At 37.0% G+C, this 19,096-nt stretch overlaps 1 protein-coding gene across 5 annotated transcripts in view; it reads right to left on the minus strand.

Moving 5' to 3' along the window:
- Positions 1 to 19,096, minus strand: part of LOC137250396 (potassium voltage-gated channel protein Shaker) — a 685,128-nt gene that overhangs the window by 514,827 nt on the left and 151,205 nt on the right. The gene's annotated exons all lie outside the window — the stretch shown is intronic.

A 19,096-nucleotide genomic window follows, 5' to 3' on the forward strand; every position in this document is an offset into this window, starting at 1 on the left:
CGCTTTACCCTACATTTGTAGCATGGCAGGGAATATATGTACCATCTGGGCCCGTTCATTTCAACTAAGACAAATTCCTTAGTTGGCGGCCGCCATGATGTGGTGGAACAGTGCTCCGCATATCACACCGAAGCTCCAGGGTTCACGCCCCGGAAAAAGCAACATCAAAAATTTTAGGTAACAAGTTGTTTTTGTTAGAAGAAAGGTTTTCTAAGCGGGGTCGCCTCTCGGCAGTGATTTGTCATGACAGACCATGAAAATCTTCTCAGTGAAAACTTTTCTTACTTGCATATGCCATTCGGAGTCGAAGTAAAACACGTAGGTTCCGTCCCGCCAATTTGTAGGAACAATTAAAAGGAGCACCATGCAAATTGGAAGTGAAGCTCCGGTCAAAATCTCTTCGGAGGTTATCGCGCCTTGCATTTTTTTTTGTGGTTTTCTAAGTATTAACACCCAAATCACGTGATCGAAGTGCAAATGCTGTCTGCTGGCTCTTCTGGGTCATCTTCTGATATGAAGTGTGTATCTGAGAATCTATTCAAGACATCTTTCACCTTTTCACTTGATTATTCTCCTTTCGCTTGGAGCTCAGCGCTTGAATTTCACGCTTGTTGATCGTAAAGTAGTCCCTTCAGAATATAAATTTAATTTTATACGCAATTTTTAAAGTAGTGTCGTTGTCTGTGAACTCTACATCAACACATGAGTACAGTTAGGAAGTGTTGAGATAAAGCGGCGTTTACTTATACGGTCTTCGACTCTAGCTTATCACATGCCAAACGAATATAAAAGGATTGGAAAATTACCCCATTAGATTAAGAGTTTAGTTCTCAATCCAGGTACCGACTGAATACCTCACAGTAATACAGCGAGGGAAATGGTACCTAGGCCGTTGGAGTTTTGATGCTGTTTAAAGTCCCACATTGGCTTTAATATGCACAACTATAACAGTAATTTAAGCTTTCCCCCTACGGGTAGAATAATCGTGCGGTAGGTATACCGATCGTGAAGAAAAGGATAAGCGTTATAATATGATGCGACGATATATTTGTGCTAGGAATATAATAGTAATGGAGCTCAAGGTGGAGTTGCCTTCAACCGGTTGCCGTTATTTTTAAAATGGTGGGAGCTTAAATAGGCTTCCATATCATACCAAGGTGGCCACCGTGGTGTGATGGTAGCGAGCTCCGCCTACCACACCGTATGCCCCGCGTTTACACCGCGGGCAAAGCAACATCAAAATTTTAGAAATAAGGTTTTTCAATTAGAAACAAAATTTCTAAGCGGGGTCGCCTCTCGGCAGTGTTTGCAAGCGCCCCGAGTGTATTTCTGCCATGAAAAGCTTTCAGTGAAAACTCATCTGCCATGCAGATGCCGTTCGGAGTTGGCATAAAACATATAGGTCCCGTCCGGCCAATTTGTAGAGAAAATAAAGAAGAGCACGACCTAAAATTCGGGGTTATCGCGCCTTACATTTTTTTTATCATACCCAGGTATGATCTTGTGATCGAAAACCCGATTACAAGTTAATCTGGTACCAAGTATTCGGCTACGATGTGTTGAAGGTAAGGAACAAGAATCCGATAGTTAGGTCACTAATCATGCAATTAGACCCGTGTTTGATACCATTGGGTTTAGCCTTCGAAGGCAGGTTCTCACTTTTAAACGATATTTAATAAAGTACTTCAAGCTTGCGTTGATAAATTAAACCTTAATTTACTTTGCTTTTTTTTTGTTTTTTGAGCGCCTGATGTTTTGACATTTTAACAAATAACAAATACGGAATAAAAATTACAAAAAAAATTAGATTACTTCAATGTTGAAATATTTAAATGAATAAAACTCATGACATATACAATAAATCAAAGAAACTAAAATAAGGATATATGTATAAATTTATACAATGTTAATATGACACCGACAACAGCAACAACATCAACAAGATCGTAACATGTTAAGGAAAATTTTTAAATCACTTAGCATACAATAAATACAACAGCGATCAGAAAATTAGCAGTGACAGTTTCATTCAAATTTCATCAATTAAACTCAAACTCGCTTTTCTTCGATATTTTAAGAAAAAAAATTTTATGAATTTTGCAAATAAAACACTGCAAAACAATTTTCGATATTTCAAGAAAAAACTTGCACGAATTTTGTAACTGGAACAATGCAAACCATATTTGAAAAATATTTTTCGCAAACTCGACAATTTTATTTACGAAAATTCCAACTTTTAATTTAGATTCTATGCATATTTTTGAGTATGCAGTTTTGTTGCTCAATCAATTCTAGTCTAACAAAAAAGTTATGGAAAACAGTATGAAACACGCTTCCAAAAACAAAAAAAAAAAAAAAATCTAAAATCAATGCGCATTTTCCGAGACCTAGAATTTGTACTTTGTTGACTAAAAATGATTGGGCTAAAAAAATGTATACACAAAAAATTCAGAGAGCTTCAAATAAAAAGGTCGAATTTTGCTTAAAATTTTCTCAAATTTTCGGAATATTTTTTTAAAGTTCAAAATTTTCGTAAAATTTTTAGTCAAAGTTTTGAATTTTTCGAAAACGTTTTTGAAATTGGTTTGCAAAGTATGGGTTACAAAATTAATACGGGTATTCTTAAAATAGTAAAATTAAAATGTAGTTTATGAAAAAAAACACGCTTTTAAAGCACTTCAGACTAAAAAGTAATAAATAATTTTCAAAATATGCTAGAAATAATAATAAATGAAAAATTTTGATTCAGCACGCTTTTTAAATACAGAATAAGAAAAGTGTGTTTTTGATATATTAAATGTTGCAATTATTCGATTTGTAATTATCTATAAGATAACAAAATAATAAAAAAAAAATGTGTGTTAAACGGTTTTATTGAAAACAATACTTACATTAAGTAATAATAATACTAAAAAAAAGAAAATAATTAATTAGCTCCTAGGTGCCGGTCATCACACTGCTCATCAATCTAGGGCGTTGATCAGACAATTAAATAAAAGCGTTGGGAGCGTGAAATTTCTAAAAATGTGAGGCGTAGCATAACCTCATTAAAGTTCAGTTGGTCTTATATATAATTATCAATAGAAGCACCTAAGGCCTATATAATTATTTTCTAGCTTTTAGTATTATTATTACTTAATGTAAGTATTGTTTTCAATAAAACGGTTTCACCTAAATATTTGTTTATTTTATTTGAAAGTTTTTAGTCGTTATTTAATAGCCTATTATTTCCCATTCTATTTAGTTCATTTAGTTACTCATTATTACAAGGACTCTTTCCTAACAATTTGTTACAATCTAAGTCCTCAACACATAATCCTTCCAAAGACTTTACTCGATTCAACGCCACGTATGCTTGTTCCTCCTCGAACTCCAAAGAATTTTGATGTCACCTCTACCTGACTGTATGTAATATTTGTTCCAAATATGAGCCCAATCGGACCACAAATACGATGGGTTTTTAACACGCATTTTGTTAGCTTGGCCTGTATCTATCTATGTATGTAACGGAATCTTTGAGCTTAATTTTCACCGGTTTCTAGAAGTCTGATTAATTTGAAACTTTGCATACGTATCAAGGGCCGATGATGATGCATTAATGTGATGGTGTGGTGACATAAGGTCAACGGCCATAAGGTCAATTGGCCTTATTACCACTTTGAATGGCCATACATTTGGTTGAAACTTTGCACACGTATCAAGGCTCGATGACAATGCATTAATGTGATGGTGTGGTGACATAAGGTCAACGGCCATAAGGTCAATTGGCCTTATTACCACTTTGAATGACCATAAGTTTGATTGAAAATTTGCACACGTATCAAGGCTCGATGACAATGCAATAATGTGTTGGTAGGGTGACATAAGTTAACGGACATAAGGTCAATTGAACTTATGACCACCCCAAATGGCCATAGATTTGAAACTTTGCGCATAATGCGAAAAACGCATTCCTCTATTAATGATAGAAGTGGATGCATGGCACATCTACGAAAGAGCATACTGGACACGCTTTTATTAGCTTGGCCTGTATCTATCTATGTATCTATGTATCCATGTATGTATGTAACGGAATCTGGAGTGGAGTCGAGAGCCCCGGTAATGCAGAGCTCCGAACTCCGTTGCACCTTTTGAAGCATTTTAAGATAGGTACTTTTAGCTAGTGCAGGCCACCAGACCAAGGCACCATAAAGAAGAATCGGGTGCACAATGGTGGTGTAAATACAGTAGGTCAGTAGGTCACCTGCCCTCTTGCAGGTGAACAGCTCTGCTGCTGCCTTCTTGGATCGCTCCACTATATGGTCACTCCATAATAGCTTCCTATCCAGAATGACTCCCAAATACTTGACTTGATCGCTAAACGCTATGAACGTACCACCAATTCTTGGCGGTGTAAGATTTGGTACTTTGTACCTTCTCGTGAAGAGAACAAGCTCGGTTTTATCCGGGTTGACTTCCAAGCCTGTGGCGGGTTGTACTCCTGGAGCAGCTCCAGGATGTCAGCTGCGTCCGTTGGCGTCACTGGAACCGAGGCTCTAGCCCTTGGTCGTTAGGGGATATCACGCGCCCCCACTATCATGTGGCGCGCCCCCGGATATACCACCCCTATCAGCGTGACGGCGGCCCTATAGAGGTTTACCGACCTGGCGTCGTCACAGGAAATTAGCTTGGCATTGCCCTGGAACCACCCTGCATCGGTGTAAGATGGCGGTGGATCAGGGTTGTCTTTCTTAACCTTAACGGCCACCGTAGCGAGCGCGGCCTCGACTGCACTGTTGATCTGCCGACCCTTGGCATTTTGGGAGAAAGACCGCGTCCAGCCTCCCTACGTCTTGGCGCTTTTGGGTGCCGTGGGGTTGGATTCATCCATGGACCGCTGGCGTTTCGAGGTTTCATCACTCTCGACTAAAATTTTTAAAATTACTTGAACTAAAAAATTAAAAATAAATAATAGTTTAAAAAAACTAAAAAAACACGCTTTTATAGCTAACCGAACTAAAAAGTGGAAAATAATTTTCAATTAAAAATAGTTTATATAACAGAAGTAGAAGGTCAAACAACCATTTATAGTTAATCACATCAAAATAAAATTATAATAAAATTTAAGTTAATAACAGAATAATTTAATTCGCAGTAAAAAGCGTGGAGTGCTTGATATTGAATGTTACAATCATTCTATTGGCAACTATCTGAGACGAAAAATATGAAATGTAGTCAAATGCACCCCACGCTTTTTAATCTGAATTAAATTTTTCTGTTAATAACTTAAATTTTATTACAATTTTATATTGATGTGATTAACTATAAATGATTGTTTGACCTTCTACTACTGTTATATAAACTCTTTTTAATTGAAAATTATTTTCCACTTTTTAGTTCGGTTAGCTATAAAAGCGTGTTTTTTTACATTTTTTAAACTATTATTTATTTAATATATCGGTTCTTGCGCCACTGGCCGCAATTTTTTTAATATGTCGCTTTCTATTCATGTATGTATTATGTGTTCCAAATATGAGTCTAATTGGACCAAATATGCGATTTTTTGGAATATTTCGATCCATGCGCCACATATCGGAGTTTTTTCTTATTATTGCATTGTCATCGGGTTCCGAACTTTATTCTAAGTTTCAAGCTTGTAGCTTATCGGGAAGTTACGAAATTCGTAAACAACGGGCGGCCGGCCGCCACACAGAGTCAAGCTAAATAAAACCATTTGAAAATAGAGTAAAATAAACCCTACGAGAAAATCTCAATTTAAAAAGCGTGCAGAGTTAAATTTTTTCTTTTCAATTGTTTTTGTTTTTATCGGCGTATTGATAAATGATTCAAGGTTCGATTCGAGCTCAAGGCCAGAACAGTAATTTGTTTCTAATGATAATTATTGTTATTTTTTAAATTTTTCTAAATTTGAAAAATTGTATTTTGTTTTTGGAATATTAAGTAGAAAATTTTTCAGACAACCTGCCATAGCTGCGCAGATAGATCCATTTCGAAGGGTGCTAAGCCTTCATCATCAGTACGCTTTAGGCATGCTGCGCTAACCATTTAGCTATACAGCGGTGGTTTGTTTAACTGGAAAATTTGATACTTCTATTCCTTTTACCAACTATATTTTCTACTTACTAGAAAAATTTAAAAATAACAATAATTATCTTTAGAAAAAAATTATTGTTCTGGCCTTGAGCTCGAATCGAACCTTGAATCATTTTTTTCTTTTCATTATTTTTTAAGTGTATTTTTAAAATGCTTTCTAATCTTTTAGTTTGAAGTGTTTAAAAAGTGTGTTTTTAGTTTTTTTAAAGTGTATTTTTTATTTAGTTCTTTTTTTTTTGTGCTGGTCTCAATTCATTAAAGAATATGGTTACGACCTTTCTCCTAAACAGTCACGTGGGCGAACGGAAGTTTTCTAAATGACCACTACACCAAATTTTGAAAATTCACAAAGTCAGTTGGCCCTTTGGCACTTTAAATGACCAGCTGTAACTATGGCCAATTCATAGTCTCATAAGGTAAATTGGACTTACGTCCGTTGGCTTTATGTCACGCCACCATCAAATTATTGCATCGGTCCTTGAAAAGTGTACAAAATTTCACTTCACCTTATGTCACTTTTAAGTGGTCACAAGGTCTGTTGACCTTATTTCCGTTGATTTCATATCACCACGGCATTAAAGTATTAATTACGATATTTAATATTAATGAGCTTAACAGCGGTAAATAATAATTTTAATTCAATTATAATTTTTTTGCTTATTTGGAAAAACTGAAAGGAAGGAAAAATTTACTGGCAATTTGCGGTGGTACCATTTTGAAAATCGCCACGTCATCATCGTCAGGCAATTTCGTAATGTTTTTATTTATTTCAACAGGCTTTACCGGGGATCGAACCACGGAATCGACTCTTGCATTGCCATTGGTCCTTGATACATTTGTAAAGTTTCGACTGACCTTAATGCCATTAGAAGTGTTCATCAGGTCAATTGACCTTATATCCGGGACTATCAAACTATCTTACTGTCATCGGTTTTTGATACATTTACATAGCTAAAAATGAACTTATGGCCATTCGTAGTGGTCATAAGGTCAATTGACATTATTTCCGTTGAACTTATGTCACCCAACAATTGAATTATTGCAAAGTTTGAATTAAATTGGTCCGCTTAAAGTGTGTCAAAAATCGAGTCCAAAAGTTTCGGCTACATGCAAACAAACATATAGGTGGGGCTTACTTATATAATCGTGTTAAAAAAAGGAGAAATTGATTTACTAAATTTAAAAAAAATTTCACTACTATTTTTGTGTTTGCTGCTGTACACTTATTTTTTTACTTTTATGATATCTTATGCACATCCTCTGCGTATAAGTTGGAATATGGTTTGCATATATGAATATGTTGTTGTATGTAGAACATGTCCATATGTAACAAATATTGTCTGCATTCCACATGCTTCTTTTTTACATTTGTCTTACACTCAATTACAATAATTTGTTTAACGTCTTATTTAAAGAAAAAAATATATATATGTACATAGTTAATATCACATTTTTCTATGCAAGTACAACTTATTACAACAACAACACAAATATTGTTGACAGATAGACACAAAATGATTACAATTGTACTAACATTTTTATTATCAATAGCACATAAATTGATACTTAGCATTTTACAGCTAGGCAACAAACGCTACACAGTAGCAGTTGTTGTTGATATTTTGTTGTTGTTGATGTTGCAAGTGTGACAATTGACATAGGTGGCGCCATTTATGCCATTAAATTTGTATATAGTAAAATGTGTTAATTGCTTTTGTAGAAGTTTACATAATTAACGATATAAAGTGGGCGTAAAGTGTGCGAATTACTTAGATAGATGAAGAGAGATAGACAGTTTCGATGGCAGAACGAATTGTGAGCAAAACTGTAGTTAATGAACACTACATATATAAATTGCAAAGTTAATTGAATAAATTTTATTCGACTTATTTAATGACAATTGATTAGTTCATGTAAGCGTGTACTCAGCGCATTTTGTTGATTGACTTATTAGTAGTTGCGGAAAGCTTGAGTTATGCACTCACAGAGTTGTTGACATTTTTATACATTTTCAATTATTCACTAACGCATCGAATTTTTTATTGATTCAATGTTAATAAAGCAAAACGAAAAAATTCTTTACTTTTATTTTAAATCACGTAAAGTTGATAGTAAAACTTTTCTAAGTTCAGTTAGAACTAGAGCAAAAGGACTTAAGGAAGTTTTTTTGGCAAACCTATAAGAAGGCTACGTCAGCGGCTGGACCAAATTTCAGAAACATTTAGAAACAAAACTGAGACAACTCAAAGAAGTTGTCTCTATCGAGGAGCTGGAGAAATCCAATAATATCCAAAACCCCTATTACTGCGAACAACAGAGTATACTCTCCAAGTAGATTAGGAAAAAAAGCTAAGCCGCTCAATGGAGCAACCAGCTGAATCTTGAGGCGCTATACATATTTCCCATCGAGAGGTGACGAAGAAGGCGCCAGCAGACAACAGTTGTACTCTGATTACGGAGCTTGTGCCTTACGACCTGGTGTAATAGTAACCAAAATCGAATAAGCGACGATAATGTTCTCTAAGTTTAAAACGCTGGCCAAGCTAATATATTCCCTACTATAATACAAATTTTGGGTAGAGCATAGGACTGAATCATATACCCCACTCTTGAGGAACTGCTCGAATAGTGTTTAAAGACACAGAAGATAAGTCGTATTGACTGATAACTCTAAGGGCCCATTAGCTTAACATCATTTCTGCTAAAAACCATTGAGATGCTATAAGGTGTATACATGAAGTTCAATATGGATAAAAACCTGTTCTGCACAACACGGCTTGCGTACACCAATGGCAAGTTGGTAGACAAAGCACTGAATAGGGTAGCTATTTTTAAAAAAGGAAGCATTAAAATATAAGAATTACATTTTAGGAGTGTTAAAAAATATCGCCGGGGCTTTCATGAATTTCTGCAAACGGACGATCTTGAAAGCTCTTAATTACATTAAATCAAATCCTGGACTAACAAGTTGGAGCAGCTGCATTCTGAAGTGCAGGAAGTTTACTTCCCAATGGAAGTTGTATAAGGCCATGAATCGGTGGACAGGGGCACATCGCAAAGCGAAGTATTATCACTTCTGAGATGGATGCTGGTTATCTACAAACTACTCAAAAATTAAAAAGCAAAATTTGGGGCATACGCGCAAGGAATACCAATCAGATTAGACAAAAAGGATGCAGAATTTGTATATGATGCACCACGTAGGAAGGTCGTGGCAACAAGCGCAGGTCTGTTTATGGTGAAAGACTCATAGGTATCGTTCCAGGATAGATCAAAATTTGCGAAAGGAAAACGCGTACAGGTATCTGTGGACTGAACTGCAAGAAATCGATACTAATGGAATGCTGTCCCACCGTTTTGAAGGCAGAAATCCACGCAATAGAAGTTTGCGATGGAGAATGTTCACGAAGAGGCTTATTCTCATCATGTCAGAGATCCAGACAGCCTTGAGTGCCTTGCAGTCTTACGGGAATCCTTCTAAGCTAGCAGATGAGTGCACTGGAGTTCTAATGAATGTGAGAGCTACAATAAAGGTTTTGTTAGGATGAGTTTTCTGGCAACAAGGACATAAAAGTAATGAACAGGCAGATTACCCAGCCAAGCAGAGTGCTTTAGCAGCATGTTGCTGTTGTGCGCTGGAAAAGGAAACACCGGTTCACATTCATTGCGAATGCATCGCTCTGAAAAGGCAAATGATACTCTCCCATCTAGATTACATGACTTTTGTTGTTTTGTAGCAGTGCTTGGCCTCATGCAATAGGTGCGACCACTCACAAATTGTCATCAATATCCTCTAAAGAAGGAATGGAAGCTTGCAATGTCAACAGGGGTAGACCAGAGTGAAAGGGGTGTTAGAAGTGTTGGTTGTTCATTGCTATTAAAAAAAGATGGTTGGTGTTATGTGTGTACACGTTGTAAGCAGGACGTTGTGAGCAGGAGCTAGAGTGATGCGCGTTTCCGTAAGGAGACTGCCTTTCTCTTCTGCGAGTTCAGGGTGTGTATATTTAAAAACAGGGTTTGCCGAACAATTCCTGGCATAGAGACCACCATTTATTTTGTAGAGTGACTCTTAACCCCTCGTTAGATGGAGAAAAAAGCCTTTAGAGTGCCTAAATGCCTTAACAGCTTCCACATCCAGTAACAAAGCTGTAAGGTCAACAACAATAGATCTAAATAAAGATCGCAGTGCGTCGATACCTACTTATAATATTAGTAGCACTCCATGGTCCTTATAAACCAATTAGTTGAACAGAAGCTAAATTTTCTACATTACAATTTGCACATTTTCAAATTATCATAAACGCTCCTGTTGGTTTTTTTTTTTCGAGCAACAACAAATACTATAAATTGAAATACAGTATATATATCGTTGGCGTAGATATTTCGAAACTCAAATTTAACTTCCTATTCTTATGCCAGCTTTGTGGAATAAACTTTTTATTAAATTTGTTAAAAATCTATTAGCAGTTCTTGTGCTTCTCTTCAAAATAAAAAATAAAAAGGAGATACAAAAAAAGGGCTATCTTTATATAAATTTTGACTAACAAACTTTAACAATAGCTCTTGTAAAAGAATTTTGGGATTTAAAACTATAAAGGTGGAGCGCAGTCTTTCAATTTAAGGCAAGCCATGTACTTGGGATTAACTAATTGGTTAGTAAAAATTTAAACACGCTCTCTACCTTTATAATTTTTAATTAAACATTTTTGAATTTTTTTTTTGTTAATTTTTAATTGACTACGCTATTAAACAATTTGAGATCACTCATACGACATGTCAAACTCATTACCAAATGAGTTGATATAACTAAAACAATGAATCAATTTTCACTTTATCGTCGTTTTATTTGTCATAACGAATTGATTGTAAGGCATAACATGCGCGCTTTTTTAGTTGTATTTAACACTCACTTTATTTATATTGCTTATTCTTCATTTTTATTGTACGTTTATGGCATTTAATTTGCTTTAGCAAGTTTGTTGCACTTGCTTAATGGCGTATACACCACACCATAATTTACGCGCTTTTTTATCTTGGGCTTTAAATTTGTACATATGTGCTTGCAGATATATTCAGCTTTCTGTCTGACATAGTCACGCATCGCTTGAATAAACGTCTGCCAAATACTTTGCTAAATAGAATACTCGTACTCTTGCCTGTATACAACAATTTCACTTTTCATAAATGCACATTTCTTTTATTACTGCTTTCAACATTCACTTTCTTTCCTCGCAATTCCATACCACAGATTGGTCTAAAGACTTGAAGAATTTTATGGACAAAAATTTTATTTGATTGCTTTATTTATTCATTGATATAGAACTTGCTTGTGTTGAACTCATTCACGCTATTTTCTTTTGTATTTAGATTTATTTCGATTCAAAAGCGTTTAATTGCTGTAAATTTTGTAGAAAAGCACGAAACAGCCAAACCAATGCCACTACCCTACAGCCAAACATACAAAATATTTTCACGCGTAACAGACACACACATACAAACACACATAAGCAAGCGTATTTGTTGCCACTCACTCGTAGATGCACTGACAGCAATGTCAGCATACGAATATTAGTCGAAGCAGCTGTTCTCTGCTTATGTATTGGTGTTTGTTGTTGCCTTAAGTATTTTGCAAAATTTCACTCTACTTCGCTTTAGTTTACTTTATTTTGTTGTTTTTATTTGTACTATTAGTTGTTTTTACTGCTGCCACTATACTTCTTTCAAGGTCGTAAAGCAAGGTAACAATATGATTGTCTCTTTTTTACAAGCGCATTTTTACTGCACTCTCAAAAACAATGACGGACAACGAGAGAGACACAAATATATATGATAAAATTTGCTGAGTATTTTAGCTGCGCAGAGTATGTTATACTTGAAGAGAGCATATGCGAGTTGAATTAAGTGCTGATACTCCTATACATACAAACATAACTACATTTGAACTTATCAAGTGACACCACGGCGTATACGTAACATCCGAGAAATAACTGGCATAAGCTGTTGTAAGCAATAAGGTATACCGGTTTAACTCCTGATTGATAAACCTAAGACTAAGGTAAATAACCGTTTAGACGGTGAAGCGCCAATTAAGTAAGTAAGGTAAATAAAGTATATCATACGGCTTATCGTTAAGGTAAATAATAAGAAAAAATAAATGTTACCGAAAGTTAAACGGGGTACATACTTAATAAATAAAACCTAACTCTATTAGTCGATAAATTTTAGTTACATTTTTAAGAAAGCTTGCTTTTCTCTTTATTAAAAATATTAGAACGACGCTCAAATGAGTTGCCATAAATAAATCTACTTTTTATCGTTTCAAGGAGCATAAAAAAAGTGAATTTTATACTTCTCGCATTTTCGGCACATTCGCACCTTGGCAGCCACTTCACAGTTGACGGATAGAAATTCGAGAAGGATTTCGTTTGTTTGGGAACCAGCAATAAGAGCAAAAATAATGTCAGCTAAGAAATCAAACGAGGAACAACTCTTACCAACAAGCGTTACTTTGGATTGAGTAGGCAATTGAAAAGTAAAGTAATCTATCGAGTCTACAAGTCGCTCATCATACCTACAAAGAAAACATTCCAATTCGAGAAAAACCACGTTCATAGAAGTTATGGCCGCAAGGTCTGATTTGTCAGGCTTTTTGTAAATTTGTGCACAAATCCATACAGCTCTCTGCGATAGGAACCATCAACGCAGAAATTTACGTAAAAGAGTGCCTTCAAAAACTCCTTGCGCAATTCTTACGTCCCTATAATGGTTGATCTATACTTTGGATGGACTTGACTACAGAACATTACGTTCGCGTCAACCAAAAGTGGTTCGAAAATAACACTCTACATTATCTTAAGAAAAACTTAAATCCACCCAACGTGCCTTAGTTACGGCCAACCAAGTGATAATGAGCTAAGATGAAAGCAAAATTTTTGAGAATAGGGAAGCCGCCGGATAAAATAATTATACAAAACCTGATGTCGGGTCTTTCCAGCAAAGTTTAGTCATACGGACAGCAACGAAAAAAATTATAAAATTTCTTCGCCTGTCATTGACATATACATATTTGTATTTCCATGCTAATAAAAAAAGCAAAAAAAAACTTTTTGTACCACTCCTTATATTTCAGATATATGTACCTAATGCCTGATGACATAAATACAGGAAAATAATGAGTATTTTAAGGAAAGCGTCTAATATACAACTAATAACCTTCGAAGAGATTTTAGGCCAAGCTTTTCTTCCAATGTGCGTCATGCTCCTTTTTAATTTTGCCTATAAATTTGTGGGACGGGGCCTACATGTTTTATGTCAATTTAAAACGGCATCTGAAAGGTAGATTAGTTTTCACTAAGAATTTTTCATGGAAGAAATACACTCGGAGCCAAACTACTGCCAAGCACGACCCCGCTTGGAAAAACCTAATACTTATTGAAAAAAAAAAAAAAGAATTTTATGTTGCTTTGCCCGGGTCAGAACTAAAGATCTTCAGTGTGGCAGGCTGAGCACGCTACCACCTCATCACTGCTGCCCATATAAAGTTATGGTCTGCTGGCATAAGCCTTTTGGCCTCATGAAGTAACCATCAAATTTTTTGGTGGGATACTTGTCTTCTTCATATTGCTGTCACTTCGTACGTGATATTACCATTTTTGTTTCGTTTTTTTTTTTTGTTTTTTGTACTACTCATTTGTATCTGTGATATTTATGCTGTGAGTTAACAGCAAAATTTTTGTTTACCTATATCAGCACTTTTGTTGTTATATCTAGCACTAGTAGAAAAATTGCCGCTTTTCTGTTTGCTTGTTTGTTTTTCTTAAAATAATGGTAACGGTATTTGCTTAATGCGCTTTCATTGTTCGCCAGTATATTTTTGTTTCTTTGTTTTCTTCACTCTGAAATGATTGCTCATATGCATTGCTTTTGTTTTCGTTTTCTTTGTCATTTATAGCATTTTCTAACGTACTGTGAGCATTTAAATTAAAGTTTAACACCTCATTTCGTTTAGGAAATGATTTGTTTGCTTATTCATTGGAAATTCGTTTATTCAGTTGAATTTTGATTGTTCACTTGAAATGGCATTTATGTTTCAGCTGCTTGTCCTTGACTATTTATACTTGTTCATTTTTGTACATGAGAGATCTTATTTGGCAAATAACTTCTGCTTTGTTTATTCAAGCACATCATATGCAAAGGTGAGGGTACGTCGAGGAAGGTGAGATATATAAATTATGATTTATCATTTATCTTTCTAATCAGTGATGTAGGATAGAAGACTGGCACCTTGTCAAAGATGAAGAGCCATCCAAGTCTCGCAAGCCGAACCTGATTACTATATGCGAGGAATCGCTTTAACCTTTGGGAAAATAAGACCAAAAGGTACCTTTTTCCTTTATCAGAAGACAGAGAGAAAAACCCCCCGACGCAATGAGAGCACAACTACATACATACATATGTACTATGGAATTCAGACCCATTAACTAAACTCAATCTGAGGCATCTGCAAAAAGGGCACTATGCCAAAAGATCAAAAGTACGAAAGCTACAAAAGGAATGCTTCATAGGCTAGATATGGCAATCATACAACGAGGCATTCAAGAAGATTAAGAAAGCAATAACTATAGCTACGGCCGTTAGAGGATAGGATGGGTTGTGGAAGGAATGTGTTGAAGAATCACTAAGAATGCTCTTGAACACCCGGACTGCGGCAGCCTTTTAAATTACCAAGATATGCGGAGCTCGCTGCTTCATTCGAACAGACTGGAGGACTCGGTCATCAACATGGAAAAAATAGGATCCGTTATTAGCGAATCACCGGGACTGGCATCATCAATCTGGAGTTGTTCGGAAACTTGGTTAGCCTATTATTTTCTGGCTGGAAAAGGTGTATTGAAGCAGCATCACTCAACCCTGGAAATGGACTAAAGTCATTTTCTTACCCAAAGTAGGTGGAAAATCACACGAATACACATCAGACAACAGTCCCATTCATACTTAAAGTTCTGGAATGGCTCTTAGGTAGCCCTATCAAGTAGGCCGACCTAAGCTCTATATGGCACAACATGCACACACGAAGTGCAGGTCTCTTGAAACTGCATTCCATAAGCTCGCTGACTCAACTGGCAGCATAAAAACAGAGCTTATACTCCTTAAAAAAGCACATACCGCTCGGAGTTTGCTTTGAAACCTTTCCTGGAAATATTACCAAAAGAAAGTAATCAACTAATAAGGCGTAAGTTTATGCAGATATTTTTACTAGGTCGGCTGATGGCAAGGAAGGAAGATGCTGACGTACATTACAGTATCGCCGCTACCTAAAGGATCTGACCTGTCAAAACTCTTAGCTTATGCAGAGCGAAAAGCAGCCCTGAGAGTATCCTCCGCCTATCGCACCGCCTCAGAAACTGTCTTACAAGGATCACAAGCACCACGCCCATCGATCAAATTGCGTTCAAAAGAAGTGGGACGCATAAAGTGGATCAAGAGCGCATGAAAGTCGTTAGAAATCAAAGCAAAAATGAAAAGCGATTAAATTCCGCATATCGACTGCTGAGTGAAATATCACCCTAACTTAGTAGCCGCTTTGAAAACGCCTTATCTCAAGAAGCTTTTCAAAAACATCAAATTAGTTTCAAAAACGAGGTATCTGAGCAAAAAAACTAATTGTGTTCATAATGCTCCAAACTGGAAAAAGAAGAGGTAAAGATGGGCTTGATGGTTAATGAGACCAAAATGAAGTACCTGCTGACATCGCGTTGGCAATCACGCTACTATTGGCAGCCATAATTTCGAAATAGTAAAAGACTTCGTTTATTAGGGAACCAGCATCAGTGCTCTGATATCCAGCCAATAACTACTACTTTGGACTAGGTCGGCCATTGAAAAGTAAAGTCCTCTCCCGGCAAACGAAAATCATACACTCCAAGTCACTTATCGTTCCCGTCCTGCTGTATGATGCAGAAGCATGGACCATGACAACATCAGATGAAACGGCTCTGGGAGTGTTCGATAGAAAAGCTCTCCGAAAGATTTATGGACCTCTACGCGTTGGCGATGGCGAGTATCGAAGAAGATTTAGCGATGATGCTATATGAAGACATCAACATAGTCCAGCGAATTAAAACGCAGCGGCTGCGCTGGCTAGGCTATGTTATGCGAATGAAAGATGACGCTCTGGACAAGAAAGTGATGCTATTGGAACCCGCCTATGGAAGCAGAGGTAGCGGGCGGCCCCCACTCCGTTGGAAGGACCAGGTGGCAAAGAATTTAAACTCCCTTGGTGTGACCCATTGGCGCCTGTTGGCAGAAGAAATGAGCGACTGGCGCGCCTTGTTGGACGGCCATAACTATTTAAACGGCTCAGCGCCAATTAAGTAAGTAAGTTCATAGTGCTACCAGAATATGTTTAAAGACCAAACGGAAAAATCGCAAGAAAGTTCAAGGACTTGTGTTATATAATAACTCCGTCCTCTTGGCAAATTCTATAAGTTTTCTATGACCTAGCTTTACTGCAGTCTTGAGATCTAGCAACTATACTCCCCTAGGAGCTCGAAGCGCAGTACAGTGACACAGAATGTACTCGAAAGTTTCTTCCTGCAGCTCGCACTAGAAGGTATTGGACTGTTACTGAGAAGGCCTAAATTAAAAGCATATAACCCCAGAAGCAATGTCCAATTAATATGCGCATTGCGAGCTTTAAGTATTCTCTCTTTATAGATTTTTTTTATTGGACGTTGGGGCGGTTCAACGAAAGCAGGTTAATCATGTGTCCGGTGGTACCGCCCTTAGGCATAACGTCAACGGGGGAAAGGCGATTTAGTCGCCACTACCTTCTATTCGCGTTTCTCTGCGCTCCTTTTTAGCATACATCAATTTCGTCATAACTATAAAGGCCGTCTTGCTCACAGCAGTTCAACAATCTATTTGTGCGGACACTCGGGGAACTAAATTCCTAATGGAAGGCTCCTCTCCAAAAACTCTGTGTACAGAGAACCTCTTGCCGTGAAAACGAGGTCAGTTAAACATTACGTGTTCTGCGCTGTCCAATTCGGAGGAACACTGCGGACAGAAATCATCCTCCTCTATCCCAGACTTATATAGATATTCCTTGAAGCCGCCGTGCCCGCTCTGTGTGATGTGGTAATTTAGTTTGCCATGTTTTCGCTAGTACCTTTCCGCTATATTCCGAAATAGCATGAAGATCTAGCGCCCTTTTCTCGATTCTTCCCTCCGTTCTTGCCACTTAACTATTGTTCGTGACCTTGCTCTTTACTTAGCATCTTCAGATGGTCGGCTGATTCCAATGCCATACATATCGGCCATTTCACCTGTGAGGAGATCTACAGGGATTTTCCTGGATAAAACATGGGTCGCGTTGGGGGAATTGTCCGATACGCACATGCTATTCATATAGCAGTAATACCGTAGGCTGCTAGTATATCTTTTTGGTGGACCATTTTAGATACGTGCCATACTGTTGCTGCATATAATATTATCCAACTGGTTACGTTGGACAATAGCTAACGTGTAGTTTCGCCTGGGCCGCCGATGTTGGACATTATCCGCGCTAGGGCTCTACTAACTCTAGAAACTTTCTCCGCTACCGCCCTGAAATGCTCATTAAAAGTGAGTTTTGAGTCAATGCTTACTCCTAGGTATTTCAAGAAAGGCTTTGATTTTATTTGATAGTCTCCTATAATTCCTTGGCCACTGCTCCTACAATATAGTCTGCATAGACGACAATTTCCGTGCCTCCGGGAAGGTCGATTTGTATTGCACCGTCACACATTGCATTCTAAAGCCTTTGACCTAGAACTGATCCCTGAGGGACACCGTCCGCGATGTTGTGCTTTCTTGGTCCTTCATCCGTATCAAAAAGGGGTACTCTGTCGCTTAAATAGCTACCAATTATTCTTTAGATCTATGAGCATCTTTGCGAGCCTAACATTATAGTCTTTGCACATGATCTTAGAAATTTTACAACTCCGCGCTTCTGCCCACGCCGTCCATGCTGGATAGATGATATGCAACTCCAGTCACCTCTTAATAACTCTCGGCTCGATTTATCGAGTGCTGCGCCTTCGTTTAACTACTCATCGGCTTTTTATTTACTTTCTTTCTATTTATGACTGGACCTTGGGTAGGACGTTCTTCAAAAAAACTCTGTGGTAGGGAGTTTTCGAAGCAGCAGCCGAGATGGGCTGATAATCCATTTACCAGTCGATATGTAATTTGATAGGAGTAAAATGCATACAAATTTTGATATCTCAGTACACATTTTATTTCATTATTGAAGAATATAATGGAAACCTGTCCCAATAAAACCATGAGAGAATATAAAAAAACAAGAAGCTATCATTTGAGAGATAGTAACTTATTTAATTATAAACACGTTATCGGCAAATGTCTAAGTTGGGAGAGTAAAAATTGATAAGAAAGGTGTGAAGAAGAAGCTTGCCAAATTTCAAAACAAAACAGTTGTTAACAGTGATAACACACAACAACAATAACAGTGAGTCGTAGTAAAATTGTTAGAGTGAGACAAAAATTAGACGAAAGCACAAGATTATGCAATAAGTGAGTAGGCTGTGAGAGCAAAAGGTTGTTGTTTCAAACAGCCGAAGAAACAATTTGTTTACATTTTGAACGAAACCGGGTTAAATGTTTATACTGAAACTGGGCCAATTGAGAACACATTTTTACAGCACATAGAAGAGAGAGAAACTATGCATTGGATTTTTAAGCGCTGATTCATACCCAACCAGAGATTTTCGCATATTTGACATAGGTACATACTTCGGCAATATTGTTTTTGCATTTTGGTCTGAGTTTGCGCAGAACTAGGACACAGGGTTGCTTGTCGTTATGAAACGAAATAAAATAAGTTGGAAATAGCATTGAAACAATATTTCACAGCTGTGCGAATTTTTGAAAGGCGTTAAGTAATATTTGTACAATCACAAATACACGAACATATTTATCGTAAATCTATGCAATAACTTTG

The sequence above is a fragment of the Eurosta solidaginis genome, chromosome 4, assembly GCF_040869045.1.
Source record: "Eurosta solidaginis isolate ZX-2024a chromosome 4, ASM4086904v1, whole genome shotgun sequence".
NCBI classification, from domain to species: domain Eukaryota; kingdom Metazoa; phylum Arthropoda; class Insecta; order Diptera; family Tephritidae; genus Eurosta; species Eurosta solidaginis.